The sequence below is a fragment of the Anopheles stephensi genome, chromosome 3 (genome assembly GCF_013141755.1).
Source record: "Anopheles stephensi strain Indian chromosome 3, UCI_ANSTEP_V1.0, whole genome shotgun sequence".
In the NCBI taxonomy this organism is placed as follows: domain Eukaryota; kingdom Metazoa; phylum Arthropoda; class Insecta; order Diptera; family Culicidae; genus Anopheles; species Anopheles stephensi.
The window spans coordinates 5,405,545-5,423,296 of record NC_050203.1 but is presented as its reverse complement, the minus strand read 5'-3'; the positions used below and the strand labels follow the sequence as shown (position 1 = coordinate 5,423,296).

At 46.0% G+C, this 17,752-nt stretch overlaps 1 protein-coding gene and 1 long non-coding RNA gene across 5 annotated transcripts in view; one reads left to right on the top strand and one right to left on the bottom strand.

The window, feature by feature from the left end:
* Positions 1-744: 744 nt before the first annotated feature.
* The window catches only part of LOC118510290 (beta-1,3-galactosyltransferase brn), a 28,068-nt gene continuing 11,060 nt past the window's right edge, over positions 745-17,752 (top strand). Inside the window, exons 1-3 of one of the 4 annotated variants that reach the window (XM_036051909.1) lie at positions 751-887; positions 2,999-3,390; positions 3,450-3,817. The gene's annotated coding sequence lies outside the window, so the exon portion shown is untranslated. Of the gene's footprint in view, positions 888-2,998; positions 3,818-17,752 lie in introns of all 4 variants that reach the window. The other 3 variants (XM_036051907.1, XM_036051908.1, XM_036051906.1) reach the window with 3 other exon arrangements.
* Positions 7,501-7,898, bottom strand: LOC118510296. The gene is made up of 2 exons (XR_004905992.1): positions 7,772-7,898; positions 7,501-7,685 (listed from the first exon to the last, which is right to left on the bottom strand). It is a non-coding gene; the product is annotated as an uncharacterized LOC118510296 (long non-coding RNA).

Genomic DNA, 17,752 nt, shown 5'->3' with positions numbered 1-17,752 from the left:
AGTATTTGTTCCAGAAGTAGAGTAAATTATCTTTGTAAACCACTGGAACATAATTTTACGAGTTTGTTTACATTGTATTTTAGTACAAATTGGCCAATGAGGTACAGGGTTCGTCTGTACTGATTGACAGAAGTGCATAATGAAATGGAAATATTTTCAGCATAAAAATTCGATTTTATGTAGAAAGAAAACGAAAACGAACTCTAATGAAACTTTACCCGCAATGAAAATTATGATAAATTAAAGGGTTTGACTTCGTATCAGCTACGAAAACGCAGTTCTAACAACTGCTGTCAGTTGAGGTTTTGGCTTTCGGTTGATTGTGGTGGCAAATGTTCATAAAAATGATTGAATTTAGCTTCCCTTAATAAACCAGTACGAAAAAAGATAGATCTGTGTAGGGTCTTTGTCATCTTTTGGTCGCTGTAGTGTGTAGCACGGACTTAACCTGTCAAATATTTTCGAATCGAATGCTGTCAAATGCCAAAAACGCTGAATATAGGGGAAGGCAACTTCATGGCAGCAGATAATTGGTGTTTTATCCACTTTTAAACAATTTGCATGGGAAAACAAATCGATCTTATTTATTACAGAGTTCATTTAAATGCTTTGTAGCGTCTTTGCTAGTTTGGTTCTTCGGCAGACAAGGATAAGTGAAAAATGTGCTTGAATAACTCGCCCAGGCAAGCTTGCCAGCCCCTGGCGGGCCACTGCACAACATGTACGTTACTTCAAGCTCAATCTAGTCCTTATTGTACAGTGAAAGCGTGAGGGCACGGCGTCGTGCGTTGCAGCAGCAAAAGCAGCAATAGCTTTCTGAACTAAGCGTTGGTCGCTGACGGTAGTTTAGAGACCGGGTGCAGTGTACGAGTGTGTAATTTTACAAAGTAAACCAACAAATGTGTAATTTTACCATGTTTCTCCGCCCCCAACAGTGTCCCGAATGTGTCACCAAGGAGCAGTGCTTGGTTTTATAGAGCAAAGGAAAAGATGCTTCGAGAGTGTGTTGGAACAATAGTTAGCATTTTGTACGATGCTTAGGTTCATGAGGCTACGATTTTCCTTGCGGAAGCAAAGAATGTGCAGAAAGTGATGCTCAAAAGCCGCGTCCTGGTGAACCATTTTTTGACAGATGCAAATGCGAATGGAAGATGTTGATCCCGGGCACTGGCAGCTCTAGCGTTGGCTGCAGCCTCCGGAGCGAACCGGCTAGAAGGCAATGGGGGGAAAAAGAAACAAAATGGTCCTCTGTGGTTCTGGTGCTGGTGCCGAATCCTCGTCCGCTGGATGTTGCTGATTGTTGGTTAATTTCGACGAACGAAATGCGATTGCTTCTCGAATGAGCCCAGCCTCCGTGGAGCCTGCTTCGATCCTTATTGTGCGACAGCTTTCTTGCTCGCTCTAGTCGCTCGCGGCGAACCTGCAAGCGCAAGAGAGGCAAGAGAAATCGGTCCACGAGCTGGGAAAGTGGCGGTGCGGCTTTTTACGCTGGAATGAGCTCAAACCAGTGTTTTGAAGTGTGTAGCTTTTTTTTTGTTGGTTCGGTCCAGTAAGACGTTTGAAGTGCAGACAAGATGTATATTATCAGGATAGCATACACTATGTGTGTGTCGAAGCGGGCGCCGAATAGCGTAGCAAGCCGCGGGAATGTTGGAAGAAAGCTGCAGCACCCAAAGATGAAACCGAATTCGACCAACTTGGCCACTTTCGCACCCTTCTTACACCCAAAGCTGGGCTCATTTTCTATTAGGGTTGGTTTTTTTTTTTCGTTGGCCGTGAATAACGATAGCATTGTATGGCGTGATGAAGAGAAGTGTGGTGAAAATGCGGACCCAAATGATCTTGGGCTGCGGAATGTGATAAATTTTATCAGTAACCGGTTCGTATGCGTTCCGATGCTGTCTGTCGAATGTCCGGCCACAGGACCGTTCTCGTGGCTCAATAACTGTAAGGTTTGGTTCACACATTCCATTAGCGTGAATGTGCAACTCAAGTCCTAAGAGAGTTTGTACCAGCTTAAGGCAAAGCAGGCCTCGACGCCCCGGAGATAGTTAGCACATCGTCTAAGCACCAGTTATCCCTAGGGAACAAGGAAATATCGATTAGGTTTCGATCTGCTCACTCTTGGTGTTTGGTGCAGTTGCGAAATTGATGTCGGCGAAGACCTTGACCAATTTTCTTTACCCCTCCTTACTCCGCGCGGCCCTGCCCGCTCGGGAAAGTCGCCCCCTTTTTTAACGGCAACGCATGACAATTAGAAGACAGGTGGCTGTAGCGCAGACAGTGGATGGACGAACGGGGACGATGGATGCTACCACTACTGTTAGCAATCGCTTTTAGGGCTAATTGTGTATTGTGTCCAATCTAGTAAATGTTCCGGCTCATCAATCAACGTTGATGATGTTCGATATGCCCCGGAAAAACACTCGTTCCGGGGAAAGTGGTACTTTGGAAAGCAGCTCAGCGCGTCCTTTTTTCTCCTGGACTTTCCTGTGCGGTGAGGTTTGGTCCTAAGCTTGCGAGCACCTGGTGTTTGATGTGGGAAGATGCTGTTTGGGGTGCTGAAAATGGTAGCAATTAGCCTAAGACGGCGCTAGAAATAACACCGCAGGGAACAGCCCTCAACAGGACCCAGACCCTTGCGGGTTGGAAAGGCATTAGGAAGGGATCGAGTACCCATTTTCTGGACGTGCTTAGAATTTACTCCCATTTGCAAATACGAGAGGTTTGCGAGAGGACGGACGGAACAGCGAGCGAGCGAGCAATCGAAGTGAGAGAAAGAGAGAGTGAGAGTGATGTGAAGAGATTATCTAACAACAGGACAACTCCTTAAGAGGAAGCAGCGATGCGGCATCTTGCCACCATCACCGCCCCCGGCAGGGATGCTAAATGGAAAAGTGCCATGTTGGGACAGCTGTTGGGCGCCGTTACTACAACTCGTCTTCGTCTCTGATGGCATTCCTTCCCTGACCATCCTTTCTTCGTCTATTCGCCACAGGCCACTTACACCCGTGTTTGCTCCAAATGTCGCTCCGACACGACGACACCGCCGTCCGCTCAAGGAAGTCGAGTTCACAGTGAAAGTGTTGAATTTTTAATGTAGTGTTTTACAGCGAAAACCCAACCATTTGCTCCCTGTGCCCGTACACCTCCGGCTGTGGGCTCTCGGACTCTTGCTAAACTTCTTTCGGTGTGTGTTTAGTTAGCTTTTGTTTGCTTCTTACCGTGCGTCGGTTTTTGCAAATAAGAAACAGCTTCAGCTGCAAGTTCAGTTCCAAACCCGCGTGCCAAAAGTTCTTCTGGATGTGTTTCCGGTTTTGTTTACTGTGCGCATTACGGCGAGAAAGGTTTTGCGTGTCCTAGAATCCGGTTGCGAAGCGAAGTGACACAGTAAGCTTCCGAACGGCACAAGAACCACGTCAATCATCATCACCCGTGGCCGTTTTCAGAATTATTTGCCTACTCCCACTGACCGAGTGACCGACAAAGTACGGCGGCTGCAGCGAAGTAGAAGCAAGAAGCGAAACTCATCCAAATCGACAGCAGAGAAGCCACGGTGACGGGGGAAGTGTTTCTACGTGTGTCTGTGTTGGCCGGTTGGCCCCCTGCCAGGCAACACCGTAATCATCATCAACAGCGTCATCATCATCATAGTCAACACCTCACCTGGCGTGGCGTGAGGCAATTACGCCGGTGAAAAAGCATTGAAGAAAAAGGGGGGAAAACCTCACATACATCCACACACGCACCCCGACACCTCGCTAGTGAGTTAAACGAGCGAATGGACGAGCAAACGGGGCTTTTGCTCACATGTTAGGTAAGTCAGCTGCTGTTCGTAGACGATGATTGCCTTACTTTACTCATTTTAGGTTTTGTTTTAAAGGCCAACTAAGCAAGAAAGCAATATCGATTTGTAACGAAAAAGAAATGGAAGATAATGGAAGACTTCTGGAATGAAGAGCTTTAGGGAATTGAGGGGAAAATAGTTTAGAAATCATTATAAACCTGTAGGAGTGCTCCTAGCCATTCAAAGTTACAAGCCTGGGGCCCGTTTTCTGCGTCATCTGTCGCCCTTTAGCATCTGGCAGGTGTGCGATGTAATTACCCCAACGCAACAGGTTACTTCTGTTACTAATAGTTGGCGAAACTTAAATCTCCTTTTACGGTATCCGCCGTAGTCTCGCCTTCGGTCGGGGTAAGCGATTCTACCTTACGATTCTTCTTCTATTGCATCACCGACACCGGCTTGTTTGTATAAGAAGAGAATCGTTCCAGATCTCTCCATCTAAGCGACTGCAACCGGTTACCGAGCTCCACGTGTCGTGTTGGAGAAAAAAAAGGTCTCAATTCCGTTACAACAGCTGCGACAGGGCGACCGGGGTTTGTTTTTTTTTTCTTCTGTTTTGACGGTGCGCCAACTGTTCAATCAACGAGTCTCGCATCTTGAGCTATTGCAAACTCTGTGTGTGTGTGTGCCTCTCTTGCCGATCGATGATCTTCTTCTGTCACTCGTCATTGGCTTCGGTGGTGAATGGTGATGCTTGATCAACTCAACTTTCGCTTCCCATCCGCTTACAGGTGAACGGTGAAAGTGAAATTGTATGCAACAGGGGTGTTTTTACTTGGCAAGCGAAAGGAATTGTTGGAAAGCCAGCTTTTGAGCCAGTTCGCTACACAGGTCACCGATTGTGCCGGGGCATGAGTTGAATCAATTTCTGCTCCGCGTTATTACCACGAGTTAGCTGGAGCTTTTGGGAGCTGTGACAAATCATTCTTCAATGTTTGTTACTTATTTCTGTATTTAGTTGCGTAGTTGAGATTTATCATCTTATCATTGCTTTCTAATTCATTGATAAGCAGAAATGTTCAACCAACTCAAATATGGTAATGTAGTTTTACGATTATGGGATTACTGATATGATTAAATGTTTAATCATAATATAAAAAGCCAAAAAACTACTGTCCATAGTAACAAGAAATATTGCACAATTGCTATTTAAATGCGATGACGCAGAGTAAATCTTAAAATAGAGCAATCATTTGGGCTATTTTGGTCGTACACAACCACAGTACGCCTTTTACCATGAACGCCTCAAAATGGCTTCGCCCACAACCTTTTCATTGACATAGGGTAACGCAAAGTAACGTAAATTGGTTCCCCTTCCGGGCCCTAATCCAACATATGATGGACGTAATGCCTTCGGTCGTTGGGCAACGTATTCAGTTTCCGATCGATAGTTTATTAAGACAACCGCAAACAGGGGAATTAGGCTTTTTAATGCTGTTATCTACACCGATACCACTTCCTATAGCCACACTTCACTATTTTACAGTAATTACTTATAAAGTCTTTTACTATAAATATTCTTTTACTCTTATCGATTGAAACTGTTTGTAAAGCTGTTGATAAAAGTTGAAGTTGATATCATCGGAAGTAACTTCTAATGGCAACAAATCTTATCGCTATGTTTGATGTAATAATACAAATATTTTTTTGGGCTAAAATCAACCAACTCACAAACGTTTACGATGATTCATAATTTAAATATGATTGAATCATTATTTGGAGCTCTTGTGGTTTTAAAACCACAATTTGTTTGATCAAAGGTTGCCGTGACATTACGTGTGACATTTTCCTGTACAAGGCTTTTAATTTCAAGTTTAATTATTACTATACTATCATCAAAACTAGTATACCTCGCCACACGCACGTACCGGCAAACAACTGTCAATTAAAGTGCTTGATGATTAAAAAGCAGCTTTTATTGTACGGAGCGAGAAACGTGCACATATCTTGTTTACTTTTTCTTCCTAGCCCGTGTACACTGGCGGGGTGCTCTGCCCTTCAGATGAGCGTACTCGAGACATCATTAGCAGATAGCTGAATGAGTGTCGGGCGCTAGTGCGCTCAAAAAACGAGCAACAAAAAAAAACGTATTTAAATACAATTTCCAAGCCTCTGTGGTAGACTGTGGCACGTCGGCATGACGCGACCCGCTAAGACAACAGGGACGCTTTGTAGTGTGTGCAAATAATGTAGGCGGAAAGAAAGGAAGCCTCTGCTCCATATCCGTATCGTTATCACCGGCAAACCGGGCATGGGGATCTCTTCTCACTCTGTGTACTTCTCGTTTACCAGCACTTGGCGCAAACAGGTCTGGCGCGGGCAAGCATACCATTCCCCTGTGGTGAATGTTGTCAATGGCAAGTGCAATCGAACGGTTCGTGTCCGATAATCGTATCACTGGGCCTATCGGCGTTGGACAATATGTGAACAACACGATCAAACAGTAAGATGGTGGATGGGTTGTATAATAAGATGAATGAATAATTATCTCTGGGGGAAATGCAGTGTACCGGACGTGCTCCCAGACCGTTAAAAAACTAACCAGTTAATGTAGACTTCAATGACTATTGTAATCATTATTTTAGTGAGTCTCCCCCCCCCAAAGAACGATTCTGATTGGCTGCGCTGCGATATGCTTATCGCGATCGAACGAATTTGGGCGGGCTGGAAGAATTTGGTTTACGATTATGATAAGCCTTCCACGACAAATCATTGGATGGCCCGTCACAATTACATGCCTGCTGAGCAGGAGCGTGAATCAGTTTCTTTCGATTGATTAGTACAATATGTTAATTTGTTTGTTTTTGTCAACAAATCTCTCTCACGGTTCGGTTTTGTCCAGGCCAGCAACAAAGTCTTGATTGTTCGGGATAATGTATGCAACTCGGCAAGAGTACGTTAATTATCAACTGAACGTTAGGTCATTCGAGCTGTGTTTGGCCGATAGGGGTACGATGCTTCAAACAGTTGTTGTCATTCGCCTGATCGTTGTCGTTATCTTGTAGTAGAAGAAGTTTTTTAGCGTCCGTTGGTTTCCGTTACAAAATCAACAAGTAGCGCACCGTTTTTGGGATACGGCTTTTCTTGAGCATCCAGAAAAGCATCCAGTCGCCTTCATGGAAGGAATGGTTCACCCGGCAATTGTAGCATACCACTGCTCGCTCGATGCATTACGATTGTGACGTACAGCTGGTTGCTTTATGTTTCGTACCCACACACACAGAGTATGCTTCCTCGAATTCCCATATTCCAAAGCCAACCGTTGGGAGTTTCGGAGAGTCGTTAGAATTTGCGGTGCTCGCACGAGCACACCTGGCATGATGCAACTGGAGGAATTGGACAATAGTGGTAGCTCGTGCAACCTGACCCGTTACCCGGGATTGACCTTTTTCGCTATCGACCGTTGCAATCCGACATTCAACGTTGGAGAGATGAGCTTTGTTTTTTTTTTTTGCTTAACTCCTCCAATTCACTCCCCGTAGACAGTGTCGTACATAATGCAGCATAACAACATTGGAATCGACACCATGCGCCGCGTGCAGGCACCGTATGGACGTGTCGCTGTGATTGCGCACCGACAACGCGGCCGGGTGCGGAGAATGCTTCGCCCAGTCGCCTGCATCACCATCATCAGCAGGACACACATCCGGAAGTGTAACAAACGGTAGGCGTTTATTTATAGTCTGGCCTTTCGCTGCACACAACCAATGGGTGCGAGGGTGGCCACTTCCGGCGACTGGTTTGCTGCTGGTTTGTTTTAGCCGGAGCGTCAGCCGGTAATCCTTTGATTGGGTGCCCTGTCCTTCCTGCTGTATGATGTATTGATAGTATCCTTCCTCTGGAACGGGTCGGAACAAAAAAAGAAAAAAACTTTCAGCGTAATGGCTACATTGCATGTGCGGTGCAAGCGGTGGTGTGTATTACCTGCAATTGGAAATGTTACCACAGGGAACCATCGGCCGGTGGTCATCCCGAACGGTGACGTTATCAGTCGGCACGATAGTAGTGTCCAAGTGGACTAACTGAGTGGTTTCGCTTGACAGGCTACGAGCTACGACCGGCGGCGTTGGTGCAACATTGGCCTATCGGATGGGACCAATATCTACGTCACTGGCTTTGGCATGTTTTGATGGATGGATGGCACATGGGGGGAATACTTGGGAGACCGAACCGTCTGCTGTACTCAAGTGCCTTTCGGGAGAGAGGGAGGAATGAATCATTGAGATAGGTTGATGTGCAGCTCGTTGTGATACAGGGTGCCATATATTCTCAAGTCAAGCAAAATTTTGCTGACTGTTATGTCAAGTTGAAATATCAGATATTCATAGCATTCCTTACCGTTTGAAGTGGTGAAAAATGTAAACCTTCATATGTATCTAATGTTTGTATAATAGCAGAACGTGCTAAGATCTGTACTGATGAGTACTCAAATAAATAACGAAATAGACACAACAAGCACCAACGGGCAAGTCATGGCAATCAGGATGGTACCAGTTGTCCTCATTGAAATGGAGAATTCTTGTGGCAAAATTATTCAAATTGAAACGAAGCCTGACATTTGACGGTTTGAACTAGCGACACCTTCGTGGGACCCATTTCCAATAAAATCAATTAATAGATTTTCAACCGTTACAATCAATCAACTCAGTAGCATTACTTGCCCCGATCAGACGAGCCTGGACGTGTCGGTTATTACTTCAGATCGGAAGGTGACTTTTGGGCCTTCTGGTCGGCACTGAAACTGATGGCGCCTCTCGTGCGATGTCGGTCACAGTTGCCTGAACATTGAGCAATCGGTGAGCGACAGTTGTTACAACCGTGGTGTTGTTGTGACCGCGGATGGCACAAACCGTGACGATAGGCATCGCTTTCGGTGACGATATAATTTATTCCGTAAACTCACACTAACATAACCTCGTCTCCACGGCAACTGACCACCATATCAGCTACACCATACACACATCAGTGTGTCCGATAATGAGAGCCGCAACCACTACCAAAGCGAAAAGTGCGTGAGACACACAACCAAAACGCTTCTTCTCGTCCCTCGCACTGGATTGTGTCAATTTTCTTCGCTAACCTACCCATCATAACCGGTAAGCCAGCAGCGACAACAGGTTCAGGTGATGGGAACACTGGTCGAAGACTTGTTCTGTGGTTAAGACCGGAACAACTTTCGGCGATGACCATCACCTTTGTTTCGTATGTATGTGGATTTCGTGGCATTGAAGATTCGCGTAAAAACCGCAAACCCACTCCGTCGGCACTGTCCGGATATTCGAGGAACAGCATCGCCGGGTGTGCTTTCTCAGCACTGGAGTGGAGGGCGTCCGTGGAGGTTCTCGTTGATGTTTCGCATTCCAAAGCGTGTTGGTTTTTGTGCGTCTTGATTGTCGTTGGTGGAGTTGTGTAGTCGGGTTCTTTAACACTCCCGCTCGTCACCTCCACAGTCCCGCCGAAGGATTCTCCCATTCGGGGCGGAAGTCTGTGATTGGGTTAATGTCCGCTCGGGAGTCCAAATTTTATTCGCTCACAAGTGGCGGATATCAGACAGGTTCGCTGTTTCGTTTGCATTCGGACGAAGTATATACACGTACCGTGGTGGGAGACTTTGGAGATGCTTTTGACCGTGAATGAAATATTGTTCCCGAGTTTTTGTGTTGTACCTCTCAGAATGGAGGTGTTTCTTGAAGAGGACCCCTTTGGCTGTTGGTAGACGACTTTAACCTTTATTCTGTGTGTTTTGTTTGTGGGGGGTTGAAACTCCGACATGGAAGCGTCAATTGCTTACGTCCACAGATCGTGACTGCGGCGTGATGGCGAATCACTACGCTGTTTGGAAACAGATCGTCTGGCGATAACTGATCGAGTAGGTTGATACTCGCTTGCATCACAGGCAAAGTATACATTTTGCTTTCAAGAGCAATCTATACTCTTTCTTAAAAATGTTTTCTTGTATTCTTGCATTCCGCCCAGTTGGTATGCTGATAACACAAATGCAAGCAGCAATACAATTAAGTCATGTTTCATAGTACAATGTGTATTATTAGCAAATGGTTTTACCATGACTCACTTGCTTGCGAATTAAAATTGGTGTCGGTGGAAGTTTTTGTTTTTCGTCTCGTTCCCAATCTCCATCACATGCCAAATTACCATCTTGGCGAGCGACGCGAACGCGCCTTCACCCACTTAATCAGATTGTAATCGTAGGTTGACCGCCAATCATGGCAAAGTGTCGCCATACTGCACGCACCAGCCGCATTAACAACGACGAAAGGCACAATTGAAGCAGCGGCAAAAAAAACTTGCAATAAAAGCATGAAGAATTGTTTGCCTTTAGTTCTGCAAAGTAAAGTAAGTAAACCGACTAATGCTTGCCCCCGTAGGGCTGTAACTGCTGTGCGAATGAAACGTTTTAAATGCCGAAACTACCCATCAAATATAACCTCAATCGTGTACCGTCCAAATTGAAGTAAAAACTTCCGAAAAGCAAGAGCCTTGGATAAAACTACCTTCTCTCCTGATGTTTTTGGGGGTCAGCCTTTATTTTGTTTACGTGGCTTTTGACTCGTCCATCCATCTATCTCTGTCGGCGTTTTTTTCGGCAAACGTTATGGAACTTTGGAGGCAGACAGTGGGAAGTTAAAATATGCAGAACGACGCAACACAGTGAAATGAAGCGGAGAGTGGAGAATTGCACAAATGAAGATTGTGAACAGCGATATATTTAAGGGTTACGGTATGCCACTAAGCTCACGCGCTCAGGCTCGATTCATGTGAGCTGGAGTGAGCTGGAGTTCCATTTTCTTTTCTGTTGGGGATTATCTAGACTTTATCAAAGACCGGCGAAGCTAAAATCGCGAAGAATAAATTGCCCTGCTAATTGTCTGGAATGGTTTTATGGCGCGAGTTACATCAGTAGAACAAAATTAATGTGAAGACGTGTGAGAAAATGCAGTGGAGTAGAACCTGTTGTATAAGCCGAAGAACAACGAGTTATAGGAACAAAGTTAAGAAAAGCGATTGTAAAATCTACAAAATATTAATAGTCCTAACAATAGCTCATACATATTGAAGGTATCAAAGAGGAGGGGTGCCTCATTTGAATAATACACCACGTAATTTAGATGTACCGATGAAGAAATTATGCCCATTAGGACCTGCTTTATGCGATTCTAAGTGTTTCTACATAACTCTACACACTCCACCAAACCTTACCTGCCTGCCTGCTGAATGCGCTTTAGCTGGTACAATTTCCCGGCATTTCTGATTTTAATCGCTTCATAGCCCTAATCACCGCGTAATGAAGTGCAAATGTGCCCGTCCCTTAGGTCGGGCCCCGTCCGCGGGATGGAGTGGGACCATTTTGTTTGACACTTTTCCACACTCCACAGAAAAACCGCAGCGACAGTATGCGCATGCAATCCACCACCTCTAATGCGTTTTGTGCCGTACCAGGGTGGGGGAGCTTAACGGTCTGGTGCATGTTCGCTCGCTGCAGTCACGAGTTTTTCGTGCCACGGCAACTAATTATAGATTTCGCCCGTGTCGCATGCCCTACCGATAGCAGGGGCTCATCCTTTCGATTTACGCTGTCTGGCGGGAATGAGACGCTTTTCACCCTTTGTGTGATTTACCCTTTTAGACTGCACCGTGTCCTCCCCCCCAACAATGGCTTTGTGCTGTTGTTTTTTTTCGGAGGGACTTTGAGAAAAATAAAACCCAACCGACAGACAGTAAATGGCAGCGTCATAGCGACAACCTTGATCGTGATCTTCCCCACCAAGACGGATCGGGTTTCACTTTGTTCTGGGAGATAAATGTTTCAACGCTACGCTAAAGTGGACTCGTGAAAGTGCGTTCGGCGATAATGGGGAGGACTTGGATGCTCCTGGACTGTCCTAGCAGGCGAACTTCATAAATTCTAGCGTATAAAACATAAATCTTTCGCACTACAATAAAAAGCGTAGTGGTGGCGTATGGCGTCACTGGAAAATGGAGGGAAAATTCAAAAAAACATTAGCTCCGTCGATCCGGTGGAAAAAGCGAGAGGAAAAACCTTGGCCATAGTGCTACTCCCCAGTGCAATGTACCGTTTTGGCACCTACTTTAATCGCCGCCGGTCGAGAGAAGGTACGATAGTGTGTGGTGGTGCTGGCGTGTAGTTTTTCGCGGTCGGATGGTTTGATTTGAATTCAAGGTTAAAAATAAAACTTCCCCCAGCTTCCCGAGCGCTCTGTTGTGCACTATCTGGCCGGGCCTGGCCCGCTGGTCCCTTTTCGGTCGGCTCAAGTGGTAAATAAAATTCACGATCACGCCAGCCGACTAAGCCGGGGTATCGGATCGTTCGTTGGTAAAGCGTTCCTGGAGGTGTGTGTGGAGAATTTTCACGAGCTCTGTGTTGCAGGAGCTGTTGTATTTCGCATGTTTCGTAGCAGTGTTTGTTGGAGCAGACCACAGCGGGGTGGTAAAACATACTCGCGTGGTGATGCGCTCGTGTGGAAAACTGCGTTAAACCGACGTAAAGCGGTGCCGACGCTAATTAATGATCAACGCTGTCTGCTGCTAGAATCTTGGTGCCCTAGGGCATGCTTGTGGCTGTGCGTGTTTATGACGAATCTTTTTATTGTTACGCGAAAAACAGTATTCCGGGAAGATGGAGTTGAAATTTGGAACTATATATTCAGTAGTTAATATTCAGTGGCGTTATTATCTCAAACTGAGTTCCTGTGGTTTCCTGACTGCTTATCACTTAATTAGCCATTTTGCTAACAATCTATCTTTGCGTAGAAGTTTGTTAACGGTGAATTATTTTTAAAAAATCGCATACAAAAAGGGGGTTGCAAGTAGCCGTAAACACAGCGCGCGCTTTCACCTTGCCCGCACCCAAACACTAGCCGGCTCAGACCGAAACGGTGTTATTTGTTTGGCTCATTATTTTTCAGCTGCCTGCTTCACACCATGTTTCCCCGTAGACCATCCTCAACTACCCCCCCCCCCCTTCCCGGGTCTTCCATTTCGCCTCTCACTCCCCTCCACCCGGGCTGGAGAAAGGCTGGAGGGCGAAACTATTTTGAGATTTTCCCGGAACATCATCATCATTTCGGGTAGCTAATTCTCACCGCCGGGCGTTCGGCCAACAACAACCAAAAAAAAAAAAAAGCGGACGGACAACAAAGCACGGAGAAAACTCTACTCTTCGGGAAAAGCGGCCTAGACTGCGGTAGCACAAGAGAGGGTTTAAAGGAAAGGTGGTGAGAGTTACGAGGCCGGTGACCAACTCCTATCGCCGATAATGATCGTCGAACAGCGAAGGATTCGAACCCAGCTCTCGTGGGTCTCTTATTTGCAGAGCAGGTGGATGTGGGGAGGGAAATTACTTCACCTCAACTCGCGAAAAATCGAACACATTTTCCCATCCCCTATTGTGCTTCGTTTGGCCGATGAATCTGTGTGCGTGTTTTATTGACGTTTTTACTGGTCTTCTGGCAACATAATCAAATACATTTTTTCTTGCGGGAACGTATGGTTTCCACCGTTTGGCAAGCTTTTCCTTCGATTTTTTGTTTTGTTGCTGTTGTTGCTGTGGTGGTGTGCCATTTTCCGTTGGCACTCTTAGTCGATGGGGTTTTGGAAAACGAACCAGTGTTTGTGTGTTTATTGGTTTTTAAGGGGCATGGCGTTGCTGCCGCCGCCGGGTCAGGGATTGCCTGGTGGGTTGCCTTGTGAGCCGTTAATTACGGGCATCGTCGCATTTTTGCGCCAACAGGCGGATGTGTGTTGTGGACGTTCAAGCAGAGGCAAGTAGCCGGACGAAGCAATTTCATGGGAGAACGGTATAGCAGTTGTTGGTGCTCCGAAATGATTAAATTGTAAACAAACCTAGACAGTGTCGTGCTTGTGTGGAGCGTTGAATCTCTCAATGTTACAAAATCTCAGCCAAACCGTTTATTGGTTAAGATTTATACAGAACAGCACGTTTGTTTTGTACGGATTCCAAAGAACATTCCGATTACAGTTTTGTTTATTTTAGCAGTTCAGAATTCATCCTCTTAAATCATCCAAAGTAGCACTTCACTTGCAACATTCTACAACGGTTCATCGCAAGTTTGTTTCCGCTTTACGAACCAAAAAACCCACAATCAATGGTTGTGCGGAGTTCCCTTTTGGTCCGCTGCCCCAATTATCCGCAAGCAAAGCCCCCAACGAGCAGAAACTTCCAAAGTGTGATAAAAAGAACGGTCTCAAACTTCACATGCTTCGTGTGTGGTGTGAATTGAAATGACATGCTTTGCCCGTTTGCCGGACGGACGAACGATTGATCGCAAAAACCGGACACCAACAGTACCTCGGAATGTACATTTCGCGGGCGCTGTGTTTGGCTGCCGAACGTATCAACAAGCTGTGGCGTAATTAAATTGGATCTCACGAGCAGAAATCAAACCCCGAAACAAACGACGGTGTGAGGATGTTTGCCTGATTATGGTGCCTTTTATCGCTGTTGGCGACATTAGATATTGATGAGCGCCATCGACGCTTTACGGCCGGCGGGATACCGTGAAGCACTGATTGGGTGGGGCGTGAGAAAGTTTCCCCCATCATCGTGTCCCGGATCTCGGGGCCGAAAGGATTCGCTGTTGGAAGGATGCCGGGCCCGCAAATCATCCAATCCTTTGCTCGTTGCGATGCCAAATGGGGGTTCACTTACGTCATTGTCTAAAATTTAGGGCCTCTTTACGGGTTGGAACGCTCACTTCGAACACTCGGTACCGGATGTTTTGGTTGCCAGCGAACATCGAAACGCTTCTGCTTTTGGGCCACCCATACACACGCTCATAATTGGAGCAGCATCTTGTTGGGTTTAGTACGGAAGAAGACTTTGGCATGCTGTGTGGCTTCGTTCGGTTTCGGCCGGTAAGCTTTCGGGGAGACGTATTTCTATCACGGACAAAAGACGGGAAGTCCGTGTATCATTTGGTCGTTTGCTTCGTGTTTGCTGCCCACTACAACTTGTTGGTGGTGGACTGGACGGATAAGGAAATTTGTTGGACAAGGACTTGGTTTTTTTGTTGTTCTTAATGAGAGGACACTTGAGTAGAAGCAGAAGTCTCTAGATTTAAATCGTAAGTTTATGTGAACTTCAACAATGCACATCTGATTAGTGGTGCAATGATTCATCCTCAATAACTTCGTTTCGTAGAATTCTATATTCGTCCAGGGTTATTCATCACTCGAAATCAAACCACAAAACAAGAGAGAGAGAGAGAGAGTTGAAAGATTGGTCCTCATCAACAGATTGGAATTTCCGCCCAATTTCATTAGCATCTGTCCTTCGGGGATTAATGTACGCGCCCCGGCCGGCTAGCAGTTGATGAAGCGCGAATTGCATCGTCCCAATTCCCGATATGTCGTGGTTGAAATATCTTTCCCTCTGCTAATGAACCCCCCCCATCCAGTTCTGATGAGGCCCCCAAAGCTCGACTGATTAATGACAGAACGCCATGCCGTTCATGCATAATTGTTCCATCCGGCGCTTAATAGACTTTGCGCCCGGTGTTGCCGGGGTTGCATCGGTTCTAATTTCCGTCCTATTCATAATGCACAGCATCAACGGGATTGCGTTGTGCTCTCGGGCGGTGATGGGTCGATTCGGGAAATCAAAAGGTTTTAATTGTGCCGAGAGTAGACATCATTTTGGGACGTACCAAACAGTGCATCGAGATTAATTGGCATTGGTTGTATGTTTGGATCACAATCGGAGGAGATAATTAGCGTTATCATATGTGCGAACTGTAAGACAAAGGTTGACATAGCTTCACTCCCCTTTTTTATCCAAGAATCATTGCAAAGACTGAACTCTAATAAGAAAGTAGGCTAATAAAGCTAATGGCTGGATGTTTTATAAGCCCAATATTGTTTTAGATCCACAGTACAGTCACGCCCGACAGTGGAAAAAGATATACTGTTCATCGGAAGAAGTGTGTCACCTTATATGGAACCCATTTCCTTTCGCTGCTTATCAATATTCACCTCAGATAGGCCAGCTCAGTGTGTGCCTGCTACTCTACCGGTCTGCAGTGTCTTGCGCCAAAGGAAAGGCATCAGAGCTACACTGCGGTTACCACGCCAGGAGGTCCACAACCTTCTCCGAAACTGCTAATGCTATTAAGTCATAAAAAGATGTTTAAACATTTTCCTCACACGCGCGCCTTTAAACACCGATACAAAAAGGGGGTTGTAAAGAATCGTCACCTCGTCCAAACAGGCGCAACCTTATGCGGCATCGGTGCAGTAGAAGAGTAGGTGAATGCTGTTGGGAAATGGTTCGTTTTCGTGTCCGCTGTGTTCGTTCGGGTTGTAATCCTATGATTAGTAACTGAGCAAAGTGCTGCCGAAACAGACATTGAACGGACCGTGTGCGTGTGTGACAAATACAGATCCGGAAAGGTGTCTGATTTTGGGTAATGGGCGATTGTTTGGTGAATAGCATACTGATTAGGCCGAAGTAGCTTCCGGGGTTGATCCTCGGGTAGCCGCCAGTCTTCCCGGGATAGCTGTTACTTGGGCAGAGTCCGCATTGTTTGAGGATGTTTTGCATCACAACGCGGTAGGCGGCACGTTAGCTCCAAGCGATAACGAACCCCCAAGATGATGACCCTTGGTTGGTTTGTCCTTAATGGGGCACGCCCTATATGGCACGCCGGGACGATATGCAGAACGGTGCGTGTACGGTCACTGGTGTTACGCATAAAATTAGCATAAAATCTGAACATCCCTGTCGGGTGATGTTTTTTTAAACTTCACCCCGGGATAGTATTGATCCGAGAACACTCGTAAACTCGGCCGGCTGGGAAACGAAGCTACCGGATTCGCTGTTGGTGAATTATAATCTCTGCTAAGCGCAAAGGCATCAACCACTCCAGCTGTCTGATATATGACCCCAAACGTTAACCTGTTGTGTTGGGCGTGTGTCGTGAACGCCCTGGACCCCTGGATACTGGACTCTGGAGCTTAGTGATCCCGAACGAGTCGTTGATAAATTCTGCACATAATTGCCAACTGCCTACTGCCTGTCCCGAGGTTAGCAAACGGAAGCGGCACCATGGCCGGGGGGAAGCCTGCCTGGGAGATTGGTTTTGCATAAATTAAAATCATTCCTTTCGTTCGGCGCGAGGGTATGCAGGATAGAGTCATGGCAGCATGTCGGAATTTAATTGGAAAATGTCACCAAATGCCTCAACCTGGCTGATGAGAAGAGCAGCTGATGCGGGACTGCGTGTTGGGTGTTGTTTTCCGGTGGGAATATGTTTATGTACAAGTATGTTCCAATTTGGCCCCGTAACAACAGACCGAGGTTTGATTATTTGGAAAACAGCAGAGTGCAAACCCACACACCCCCGCCCATTCCATCTCGTCGTCGGGCTTTACGGATTGATTGAAATGAAGTCTGTCCATTTATTGTGCGGCGCGGTTGGAAAGTTTATTTATATTCGGATGAAGCAATTAAATACCTCCTGCTGGAGACGTGTGGCAACTGAAATTGATAATTTAAAATCAATTTTTGAACATCATTAAGAAAGTTGGGGATTTATTCTCCCCAATTAGTGAACCTGCCAGTAGCAGCACACTTTCGCAACATGAATCGATAATGAGACGTGATGGTTAATACTTTTTCTTCTGATTTGAGTTTTTTTTATTGAATTCCTTTTTTCCAATTTCAAAACACCTTTAGAGAGAGAGAGAGAGGGAGATTGAGAGGATCATCGTATAAAACTTCATTGGCAGCTACAAGCAAGTATTTTATTGGTTTGCCGGCTAGCCCTAACAGATCTCCGCTTTCGCAAGCAGACGCGCCGGGTTAACGGGGCCAAAACTCTCCACCGGCCAGGCACGGAAAGCCTTGGT